Here is an 11,697-nt window from a genome sequence, read left to right as displayed (position 1 = left end):
CTGCATTACGGGCAGCACGGTGGCACAGCGCCAGAGACCTGGGTTCAATTCCCTCCTCAGGCAACTGACTGTGTGGAGTTTGTACGTTCTCCCTGTGTCTGCGTGGGTTTCCTCCGGGTGCTCCGGTTTCCTCCCACAGTCCAAAGATGTGCAGGTCAGGTGAATTGGCCATGCTGAATTGCCCGTAGTGTTAGGTAAGGGGCAAATGTAGGGATATGGCTGGGTTGCGCTTCGGCGGGTTGGTGTGGACTTGTTGGGCTGAAGGGCCTGTTTCCACGCTGTAATCTAATCTAATTAGCTTCCAGATAGTGTCAAATTAGAGGCTAGAAGTGAGACCACTAACTACAACCAACAATATTTTTCATTTGCAGTTTTCAGGAGCCACATGACATCGCTTGCCCTTTGAATGAGAGTGATATGTACCTCTGTTTTGTGAACTTGTGTTGCACAATGGGAAAACTTGTCTGTAAACTTAATGTTCAACCTCACATTGCACTGTCAAAGTAAGCTTAGAATGCCAGCTTTCATTGGGAAAAAAACAATTATTAACTAAGGATACCATGTTAGCTATTAACTCCGAACAAAGTTCTTTTGAATCACTCATTAACTGATTTGGCAATTTCTCAGTCAGAACTACAAACTGCAAGCACATTGCTTTTATTGTAATTCTATACTGCCAAACATAGCACGTGCTGGTCAGCTGCTCCATAAAGTAAAAATATATCACCATTTCACTCTGGCTAACCATAGGGCTTTCAAGGTTTATAGATCTTCCTGGATGATCCTTATCCAAGTAAAATTAATTGAATTTCCAGTGTAAAAGATCAACCATTACTTCCATCTGTTCTGTAAATTATAAAACTAAAAACTGCTTGAAAATTGTTGTTACAATGTTTTAACTTCTTCAGACAATCACAGTTTCCTAATCATTTGTTTACCACTCTAGAATCCATTTGTCTGGATGAGTGCAGCTCTGACAACACACAAGAAACTCCAAGACAAAGCAACCCATTTGAATGGCACCCCAATCAGTATCATCAACCTTCACTCCCTCTACCACCAGCACAAAGGTAATATGTTTCTTGTTATGAAAAGATGTGATCCAAATATCCGTTTTTAAAAGATTATATAGATCCACATAAAAATAATTAGAACTTCTTAAAAACAAACACGTAGTTAAGGAAAAAGCATTTAAAAAACAACGGTGCACCTATGTGGAACAACAAGCTCACACCACCTGGAGTCACTTTCAGAAAGAGGTTAGGGGACCCAGTTTGTGGGTAAACATCCTGAAGAAGATTTTCTTGGAATCTACCCCGCTATCTGAAGCAAAGTCAATTCAACCAACTTCAATATAGTTCAGTGTCAGCAGCTTGTGCATAACTTCAAAATAAGAGAATGTGTGTGTATTTTAAATGGTTATATATGTGCATGTGTACCTATCAGTCACACACACACAAACATATATGTATATATAATATAAACACTTTGTTGTAGGTTTGTTTTGGTATAAACCTTATTGACCACAGAAACCAATCTCATTTGTTCTTGATACATACTGAAAACTGAGAGAATGTGAGGACTACAGATGCTGGAATCAGATTTTAAAAATGTGGCCCTGGAAAAGCACAGCAGATCATCCAGCATCTGAGGAATGGGAGAGTCGACATTTAGGGCATCAGCCCTTCATCAAGAATGTGACCTGATGAAGGGCTTATCCCCAAAACGTCGACTCTCCTGCTCCTCGGATGCTGCCTGACCTGCTGTGTTTTTTCAGCACCACACATACCGAGAACTATATAATTGGCCACAACACCAACATAGTTAAATATTAAATTTACTGTGACTAGTGAAGGAGTGTAGAAAAGGAAACAGTGCATCCCTCCAACCTCATTCATAGTAGTATCATCTACATGCAACTCATCAAGACCCCTTTGACAGCACCATCCAAACCCACAACCTCTACAACCTCGAAAAACAAGGGCAGCAGAAGCATAGAGACACCCCCTCTGCAACTTCCTTAACTCCAGACTTGGGACTGTATTGTTGTTCCCTTATTGTCACTGTGTCAAAATCCTGCAATGTTCTTCGTAACAACACTGTGGGTGCATCCACAGCCCAGACACTGCAACAATTCAAGGAGGTGCCTCACCACCATCTTCTCAAGGACAATTCAGATTTGGCAATAATTTGATGGCTTTGGCAGTGATGCTTCATCACTGTGGGAGGAAACCAGAGCACCCAGAGGAAACCCACGCAGACACAGGGAAATTGATAATGGTCACTATTGTTCCAGATTATTATTGCATTCAATTTTCACCATCTACCATTGTGGGATTTCAATCCATATCTCCAGAACTCTAGAACACATTAACCTTACCCCACAGCCTCCATGAGACTGTAATAACTTTGACCATGTGCTCCATCCAAGGGCCCTCACAAAATTAAAGTCAATGGGAATCAGTGAAAAGTTTGTAGACTGTTTGCTGTCTACTCGCACAAAGGAAGAATATTATGGTTCTTGCAGACTAATCTATTCCAGGAGATCCCTGCAGGAATTCCTGAGGAAAATATCCTAGACCCAATCATCTTCATTTTGCTTCATTGATGATATTCCCTCCGTTTTAACGCCAGAGTGGAGATGTTCATCAAGGATTGTTGTTCAGCATCTCAGATTTTAAAGTAGGCCATGTCCATATATAGGAAAACCTGCACAACATTCAAGCTTGAATTAATAAGTGGCAAGTAATATTCATGTCACATTATTATCAGGCAATAAATATTTCAATAAGAGAAATCTTAAACACCTCTCCTTGATACTCAATGGCATTGTTATTGCAGTGTCTCCAGCATCAACATCCTATGGATCACCATTGACTGAAAGGTTAACTGCCAAAAAGTGTGGTGCTGGAAAAGCACAGCCGGTCAGGTAGCATCTGATGAATAGGAAGGTTAACTGTACAAGCGATGTAAATGTGTAACTATGTGAGCAAGTAAGAGATTAGATATTGTGCAGCACTTGGGTCTCTCCTGACTATATAGAACCTCTTTACCATGTATAAAGCACAATTTAAGAATGTGATGGATTTGTGAATGCCTTAAGCAATAACAATATTCATAAAGCTCAATATCCTTCAAGGGAAAGCTTTACACTTGATTGTGTGTGTTATTTACAAGATACCCTTCAGCAACTCCCCCTTGTTTCTCCATCAGCTAAGCCCAAATCAGCAAGTTCAACCCTTTAAAAGGTCAAGGCCAATAGGTAACTGGGAAAACCAATACTTCCAAGTTCCCCTCGGTGGCATATACCATGTTTAGATTTACCAGACTGATCCTTGGGATGAGAAAAAAAAAACTGCAGATGCTGGAATCCAAGGTAGACAAGCAGAAGGCAGGAAGAGCACAGTAAGCCAGGAAGCATCAAGAGGTGGAAAAGTCCATATTTCGGGTGTCAAACCTCTTCAGGACTGATGGAAGGTTTAAGGGGAGCTGCAGATAAAGGAGGGTTGGGGGGAGGGTTTTGGTTGGGGAGAGGTGGTGAGGTGGTGAGGTGGGAATAGGTGAACATACGTAGAGGGTACAATGAGGTCTTGTTCCTCCAATTTGTGGTTTGGTTCATTGCGGCAATGGAGGAGGGCAAGGATGGTCATGTTGGAAAGGGAGTGGGAAGGGAAATTGAAGCTGACATGCTCGGCAAAACGTTGGCTTAGTTTACGTTTGGTGGAGACCACTTCTTCCACCTGGGCAGCCTACAGCCCAGAGGACTCAGCATTGAGTTCTCCAATTTCAAATAACCTCCCTTCCCATCCCAAACTCCTTTTCCAGCCTCTCCCCCTCCCTTCTATTCCTCTGATCGACCCTTCCTTCCAACCACCAACCAGATTCATTCCTCCCATCGAGCAACCAAGCTGTACTCTCTACCTGTGTTCACCACTCCGCCCCTCTCCCCACGCAAATGCTCCTTCACCCCCCACCCCCTTTATCTGCAGCTGCCCTTACACCACCCCAAGTCCTGAAATAGGTTTACATCGAAACATTGACTTCTCCACCTCTTGACGCTGCCTGGCTAGCTGTGTTCTCCCAGCCTCCTGATTGATCCTTGGGATGGCAAGACTAAGGTATGAACAGATTTGGATCAGTTAGAATTATATTCACTGGAGTTTAGAAGAATGGGATGGGGAGGCAATCTCATAGAATTGGATACATTTCTAACAGGACCAGACAGGGTTAAAACAGAAAGGATGACTGGGGAGTTCAGACCAGGATTCACAGACTAAGGAAATGGGTAAGATCTGAATTAGAACTGAGCTGAGGAGAAATTTCTTCACCCAGAGAGTGGTGAACCTTAGAATTCTCAGCCACAGGAAGCGGTTGAGGCCAAAACATTGAATGTTTTCAAGAAGGAGTTGACTAAGTTCTGAGGGCTAAAAAGATCAAAAGGTTTAGGAAAAAAGCAGATGTAGGGTACTGCATAGGATAGTCAGCTATGATCATATTAAATGGCTGAGCAGACTTGAAGGACTGAACAGCCTGATCCCGTTCCTGCTTTCAGTGTTTCTATGTTGCATGGGCATTGGTCAGTATTCCTTCAAAGTAGGTTTATGAAGTTACTGCTTTCTTCCATGGGATTTCTAACTTATCACCTCAAACTATGCGACTTTTTATGTCAAAGTGATTATTTGCAATGTGACAAGGGATGGCAGGGCTGTCATGACACAGGAAAATGGCTAGAAGAGAGGTCTTTTCTAACAGCTGGAAGGAATTGCACTCAAGCCTTAGAATTAAAAAAAAAGTGACTCCAAGGCGGGCATCCCCCTTTAAGAGATCATGTGTCAAGTTCAGTTTTGTGGACAATATCAAGAAGATCCAATCACCCATGGCTGCAGCTCAGACCATGTTACAATGCTGTGTAAAATTATAGGACTCGCCTCAGCTCCCAACAGTCAAAAGAAATCATAGCTGGCTGCTGTGAAAATCTCACTTCCGAGACACCATAGAAGAAGCTTGGCTAATAGAGAGAAGACACAAAGTACCAAAGCAATTTGTCACCTACAGCCAACTGATTAAAATTCATCTGCTTCAATTTACTCTATGTGATTCCAAAAACCAGATTTTCTTGGAGACGCCAATTAATTGTGTGTTTTTTTTTTCATATTCTTACTTTGGATGTGAGCATTGAATCCAGATTTTTCCCCCCCTCAATTGCCCTCTTGAACCACTGCAGTTCAACCATCTGGCACAAACTATCTTGCAACACCATTTCAGGGGGCAGTTAGGAGTCAACCACAATAATACGTGAGTAGGAACATGTGAATAGCTTTTTTTTAATAAATGTTAAAATCTTACTGCAAACAAGCAAAGAAGCTGGGAATGTGTCACACAGTGAATGATTAGGGTGGAATGTTACCCAACAGTTGTGTTGGTGGAGAGGGGGTGGAAATGATTGCACTAAAAGTGCATAATATGTCTGTGACGAGTAAGTCTTAAGGTACCAGTGTACTCACAAAAATGTACTGCGCAACTCTAGAGGTATAGTATGCACATTCACATCTTTAGAATGAGATTTTAAAAAATTTGAAGGCTGTGACTTTACTGGAACACTGAAACAATTGTGTCATCCTTTCACAAAAATGTCTTCGGCAGAGCAATAAACTGAGACAACATCACTTCAGGTGATAATACTTGACTCCTTACTTTGAAGCCACCTTCTGCACAAATTAGATGCACAAATGGGGAGCTTCACCATAATACATTTAACTGTTTAATCTATACCCTACTCTTCAACTTTGGAGGGGTCCTGCACTGTGGATTCCAGTGTTTCTGCTGTGCTTCACAGTAAATCCCAGACTTTCCATAAGGGCATAAGTAGCAGAGCATTTTACATTTCATTATATTGTCTGAGATTTTTTTTCTCAAGGTACTAGTAGCAGAGAAGCAACTGAACATGAGAACAGTTGTAGATCATTCAGCCCAATAAGGCTGCCCTGTGATTCAATATGGCCACTTCTGATCACCCAGTTCAATACCATTTAACCATCCCATCCCACAGTAATGTGATCAATTTTTAACATGATGGCTACATAGTCTCTTGTTGGAAATATCATTGTCTGGCATTTAGATGGCGTGAATGTTACTATACCACTTGTCAACTAAAACCTGGATATTATATTGGTCTTGCTGTAGTTGGACATCAACTGATTCAGTCTCTGAAGAATCGTGAATGCAGCTGAATATTGGGCATTCATCAGCAAACATCCACTGCTGACCATAACATACAGGGAAGGTTGTTGATGAAGTGACAAAAGGTATTTGGGTTGTAGAAGACTATCTTGAGAAATTCAGAAAGAGTTGACCTCCAATAGCTGAAAATATCTTCCTTGGGGAGATATGGCTCTAAACAGTGGAAAGTTATCACCTTGATCTCCATTGACGACAATTTTGCTAGAACTCCAAGAGGCAGCTGGCCATTTAAATCATCCAAATTGACTGAAGAGGTATCTTGGAATCCACATAGGATGGAATCTAGAATATGCACTTTAGGCCTGAAAATAACTATGTAGATTCCTTTGCAAGGGCAGGGTAGTCCTCAGTGAGGTAGGGTCTTTATATGGTATGAGCCTGGACATTTGAGTATGTTGTTATGTACCGTTGGGCATTGAGGGAGAAAGGTGGGATGCATTCAGGTATCCTTTCCCATTGTTAGCAATAGAAACAATCGTGCCTAAAGGGAACCGTAGAACTCTCAAGTATCAAACATGATATGAATTATCAAGAAGAGTCAAATGTTTCAAGAGCTGCCAAAAAGTGTCAATTCTACCAAAGACTGTCTTAAACTGTAAACATTTCAACAACTGTCAAGAAGCAATAGGCAACTTATGGTCTCAACAACAGAAATGTTTCCTTAATTTAGCGTTCAACACAGCCAGATGTTCCACGCCATGATTTATTTTCCTCCAAAGCTGTTCGCAGCTTCTGTTGGCCTGTGTCCTTCTTCTCATTTCCTAGATGGGTAATGTTTAATCACAGTATTCTGGCATCATGAGAGTTACCTGGAGATTTCTTCCTCTAGCTTAGAAAAGTATATCTTCCAATCACATTTAAATCCTCACAAACATGTTCACATCAGTCTGACATGAACTCCCACCTGCCGAATTGGTTAGCAATGAAGACTATCTTCCTTCCTCCCTCCTTTCCTTCCTTCCTTCCTTCCTCCCTCCCTCTTTTCCTTCCTCGCTCCCTTCCTTCCTTCCTCTATATCATATCCATGCAAACTAACCAGTTTATAAGTTTCACAATACCTTAAAAAACATGCAACCTGATATCACATGACTTTTTATTGATTGTTCCTTCTTTAAGTCCATGCCCATGGCAACCTAAATCACATGGGGGTTTGTATCTGGGAAAAATATAACTAATTACCTGTTAGATCCCTAAATCCATTTTACTTTAGAATTAAAAATAGATTAAAATATAAATCTTCAAAAAACTTGACATTGCTAATTCCTCTCTGTGAGGCTTGGAGACTACCTGTAGCTAACAGAAACCTTTTTGCAATTGTTTACAGATGTAAACAAATTCTTCCAGCAGAACATGCTGGATATTCCTTTAACTTTTAACAACCAGGCATTTGGACTTGTTGCCAGGCAGAATTTGACAAGGCTACATGACCCCACTCATTTCTCCATTTCACCACAAATTAAAAGAACAAGGTCCCAAAACTTGACTACCATATAAATTTTGGATAGAAATTTTAAAATATTGAAAGCGTTCCATCAGAATGAATGGACGCAGATTATTTCCTATGAGATACAAATCTGTATCCATTGGACATTATTTTAAAATGACCACTCAGGACCATTTGATAAAATAAATTGCATATATACTTTGCCTTAGAGAATGGTTAAATTACAGACATCTGTCATGAGGGAAATAGTGAAGTATTCGAAGCAAAAGAAGACACAAGGCTATGGAGAGAAAATAAAAAGATTTGATTCATTTTGGAGTGGAAAAGTGTGACGCTGGAAAAGCACAGCCGGTCAGGTAGCATTCAAGGAGCAGGAAAATCGATGTTTCGAGCATGAGCTCATCGTCAGGAATGAGCGGATGGCTCCAAGGGGGCTGAGAGGTAAATGAGTGGGGAGGGGGATTGTGGGGCTAGGGGGAAGGTAGCTGGAAATGGGACCTATCCCAGACCCAACCTCCCAACTTGGCACTGCCCTCTTGAACTGTCTTCCCTGTCCATCTTCCTTCTCACCTACCCCCTCCACCCTCCCCACCAATTTATCACCATCACCCCCCACCTTCATCTACCTATCGCATTCCCAGCTATTTAATTTATTGGTACTAAATTTCTTTTACTTGGCAGTGTAAACTTCTAATAATTGCATCAACAGTTAAATATCATTCCATGGCCTAGCTATGTGGAATCATAGAGTTAAAATGTGTGGTTGGGCTGGGACTATGATTAATTGTCTCTTCACCATTATAGAGAAAGTGAGGACTGCAGATGCTGGAGAGTCGGAGTCAAAAATGTGGGGCTGGAAAAACATAGCAGGTCAGGCAACATTTGAGCAACAGGAGAGTCGACATTTCGGGCTTAAGCCCTTCATCAAGAATAAGTCAGGCTTATGCCCAAAATGGTGGCTCTCCTGCTCCTCGGATGCTGCACGTCCTGCTGTGCTTTTCAGTGCCACACTTCTCAACTCTTCACCTTTATGACCTAGTGTATACCTGAGGAATCTCAATATGATTTCCAACCAGGCTAAGATGAGCATTTCCTTAACCAATCTTATTTTAGTGCTGTTCCTATTCTCTTTGTTACAACTCAGAATGGAAATATGTGTTATTTGCTTTTTTAGTTCCACTTCTTCTGTGGTAAATTTTATTTCTAACCAGATTGGTGATATGGCCAATTAAATAAATGTCAGATTGTGACAGTTTCAGTGTTAAGAACAAATCAGCCCTTTTTTCAGTCAACAACAAATAACTGGTATGTAATCAACACAAACTTGCTCAAACAAAGATGCAAAAACTATGACAACTTGGACTCTGCGATTGTGATGGAATTTCCAGTGACAAGTGAAGATGCCGAGGGACAGCACAGAGCAAGGCGGCTTGGGCAGTTTTGGTGGTACTCAAGGTGGTGGCGACATTGAGGGAAGACAGCTGGAACAGTTGGATGGACCCTCTCTGGAAGAAAGATGAGTTTGGGGATGGAGCTCTGCAGGGAAGATGAAGCAGATAGACAAACAATTTGTCAAACCACTATAAACGACAAACTTGATTTCATGTAAATACTTCCTTGTTTAACTTTAATTTTCCTTCATGTTTATAAGGACTTTGTGCCCATGTAATTACCAGCTTCATGGTCTTTGGGTCTTCCATGCATTCTAATCTCATGTTACACATGTATACTACTGTAAGAAGCTAACATACACATACACAGAATTCTGAAGAGAAATAAATAAAATGAAATATTTGAAAAGCGTTAACTTTAAAGAACTTTGACCAAGTGAGAGTTAAACTCATAAAAAGAGAACAGATGTATGGATTGACCCAAATGGGCAGCACAATGGCTCAGTGGTTAGCATTGCTGTCTCATAGCACCAGGATCAGGGTTCTAATGTTGGGTGACTGCCTGTGTGGAGTTTGAATATTTTCCCTGTGAGTATGTGGGTTTCTGATTTTCATTCACAGTCCAAAGATTTATAGGTTAGGTGGATTGGGCATGCTAAATTACTCATATTGTCCAGGAATGTGTAGGCTGGGTGGATTAGCCACAGTAAATGCAGGGTTATGGGGGATAGGATGGCTCTGAGTGGCTTGCTCTTCAGAAGACCAGTGCGGACTTGACGGGCAAACAGCTCCTATCTACACTGTAGGGATTTTATGAAACAGTGTGCTGATTTTGGAGGTACGCTGTCCAAGCTGTTATCACAGTTTTTTTTCTGGAACAAGCTGATTGAATTCCCTTTGCTTCAGATAGATGAAAATCTTCAGAAACTCACATCCAATATTAAAGGTGCCTCTCAAAGGATTTCCAGCTAACACTTTACTGAGAGGAATTGCAAAATTAGAGATAGGGAGCAATGTGCTGCTGGCTCTCTTTCAGGACTCACATTTTCTCCCACACAGTTCAAAAATGCAATTGCCTTATCCCACTCAGGGCCTGGGCCATGTGATCTCTTCCTGACTAGAAGTTCTTCAGACTGTAACGCTCAACTGGTCTTCCTGCTCCTTGTGCAATATTGAGGCTGCTGCCTTCTCCTTAGCAAAATGTCCTTCATTTATATGTTAAAGATATATTTACAGGGGTCCACAAATAATCCTTAAAAATAACATCCCTTCATAAAACCTTCCCCATGATTTAGACATGTTTCATTATAAGGTGTCAAAATGGAAGAAAACAAAACATGCAGAAATACAAATGTGGCCATTCACTCTTTAAGTCTAACTAATATTGTTATATTTTTCATCATCCTGATGCTCAAGTAATTCAGAAGAAGGTTACAGCCTGGACAGGACTATCACACTGTCTTTCCCTGCAATGTATAAACAAGCAGCCCCCAGGGTTCCATTTCTGGGTACGTTCATAAGTTGATTTGTTCACAAGTAGGAACACAATATAGTAAAGTGTAAAATATCCATCAATATGATCGAACGTTTTCATGTCAGATCCTTAAAACTTATAGTAATATGGGATCTCGTTCATAACCATAAATCAGATGTTCCTAAATCACAGACCATCTTGTAATTTTGAAGTGGCTGGACTGCAGTAGTAAACTCCATTGAAATAGCCAAGTATTCTAATTAATTTTTATTATTCCATTTGGGTTATGGGTTATCATCAGTACATTTCAACATTGCTTTGCACGCCCCCAAAAAAGTACTGTAATTTATAAACCATCAAGAACACTTGAAAGAGAAAAATGCTTACGTTAAATTGTTATGAGGTCAACCACTGGATTAACCCTATCTGTCAAATATTTTTCAATATGATATACCTATGCATGTAGCTGCACCTTGACAAAAATAACAGTTTTGGAGGGTCTGTGCAAGAAAGTAATAATATTTATGAATTACCAATGCAAAATATGTATGTTTCAGAATACAAAGGATGGGCATGTCATTGTATCTTTCACCAAGAACTAAAGACATGGGTTATTTCAGATTCCATTCATTAATTGCTTGAATATTAAGTCATTTGACGATCAATTCAGGAAATTGTAATCACACTTAGAGTTGTTTGCAGACTATGATCAGACCATATTTGGACTAGAATACATGCGAGGAATGTCCTCAGGTCAAAAAGCAACAATATTGACCTTCCCTTAACTTCACACTAACATTCCTTCACGAATACTTTTTTCCTTACAACTGCATTTCCTATTTTCTTTCCAATCATAATATGCACACCAATTTTTGAACAAGTTGATGCTCAGCCTTCCGGATTTATTGAAGTATTCCTAATCTGTTTTCTCAATGGAATACAATCATGGAGCAGGAAATATTTCCAAATTCTAGTCTCTCCTAGCCACACTGAAAAGTCCGAGGTAAAAACAATGACTGCAGATGCTGGAAACCAGATTCTGGATTAGTGGTGCTGGAAGAGCACAGCAATTCAGGCAGCATCCGAGGACAGGCAAAATCCGAGGACAGGCAAAATCGACGTTTCGGGCAAAAGGCAGGAATAAGGAA

The 11,697-nt window shown here is 40.6% G+C and overlaps 1 long non-coding RNA gene across 3 annotated transcripts in view; it reads left to right on the top strand.

The window, feature by feature from the left end:
- Positions 1–233: 233 nt before the first annotated feature.
- LOC122555355 overlaps positions 234–11,697 on the top strand; it is a 19,331-nt gene continuing 7,867 nt past the window's right edge. Inside the window, exons 1-2 of one of the 3 annotated variants that reach the window (XR_006313240.1) lie at positions 234–793; positions 947–1,070. This is a non-coding gene — a long non-coding RNA (uncharacterized LOC122555355). Of the gene's footprint in view, positions 849–946; positions 1,071–11,697 lie in introns of all 3 variants that reach the window. The other 2 variants (XR_006313239.1, XR_006313241.1) reach the window with 2 other exon arrangements.

The sequence above is a fragment of the Chiloscyllium plagiosum genome, chromosome 12 (genome assembly GCF_004010195.1).
Source record: "Chiloscyllium plagiosum isolate BGI_BamShark_2017 chromosome 12, ASM401019v2, whole genome shotgun sequence".
NCBI classification, from domain to species: domain Eukaryota; kingdom Metazoa; phylum Chordata; class Chondrichthyes; order Orectolobiformes; family Hemiscylliidae; genus Chiloscyllium; species Chiloscyllium plagiosum.
The sequence above is the reverse complement of the archived record's forward strand: the minus strand, read 5'-3'. Positions and strand labels throughout refer to the sequence as shown.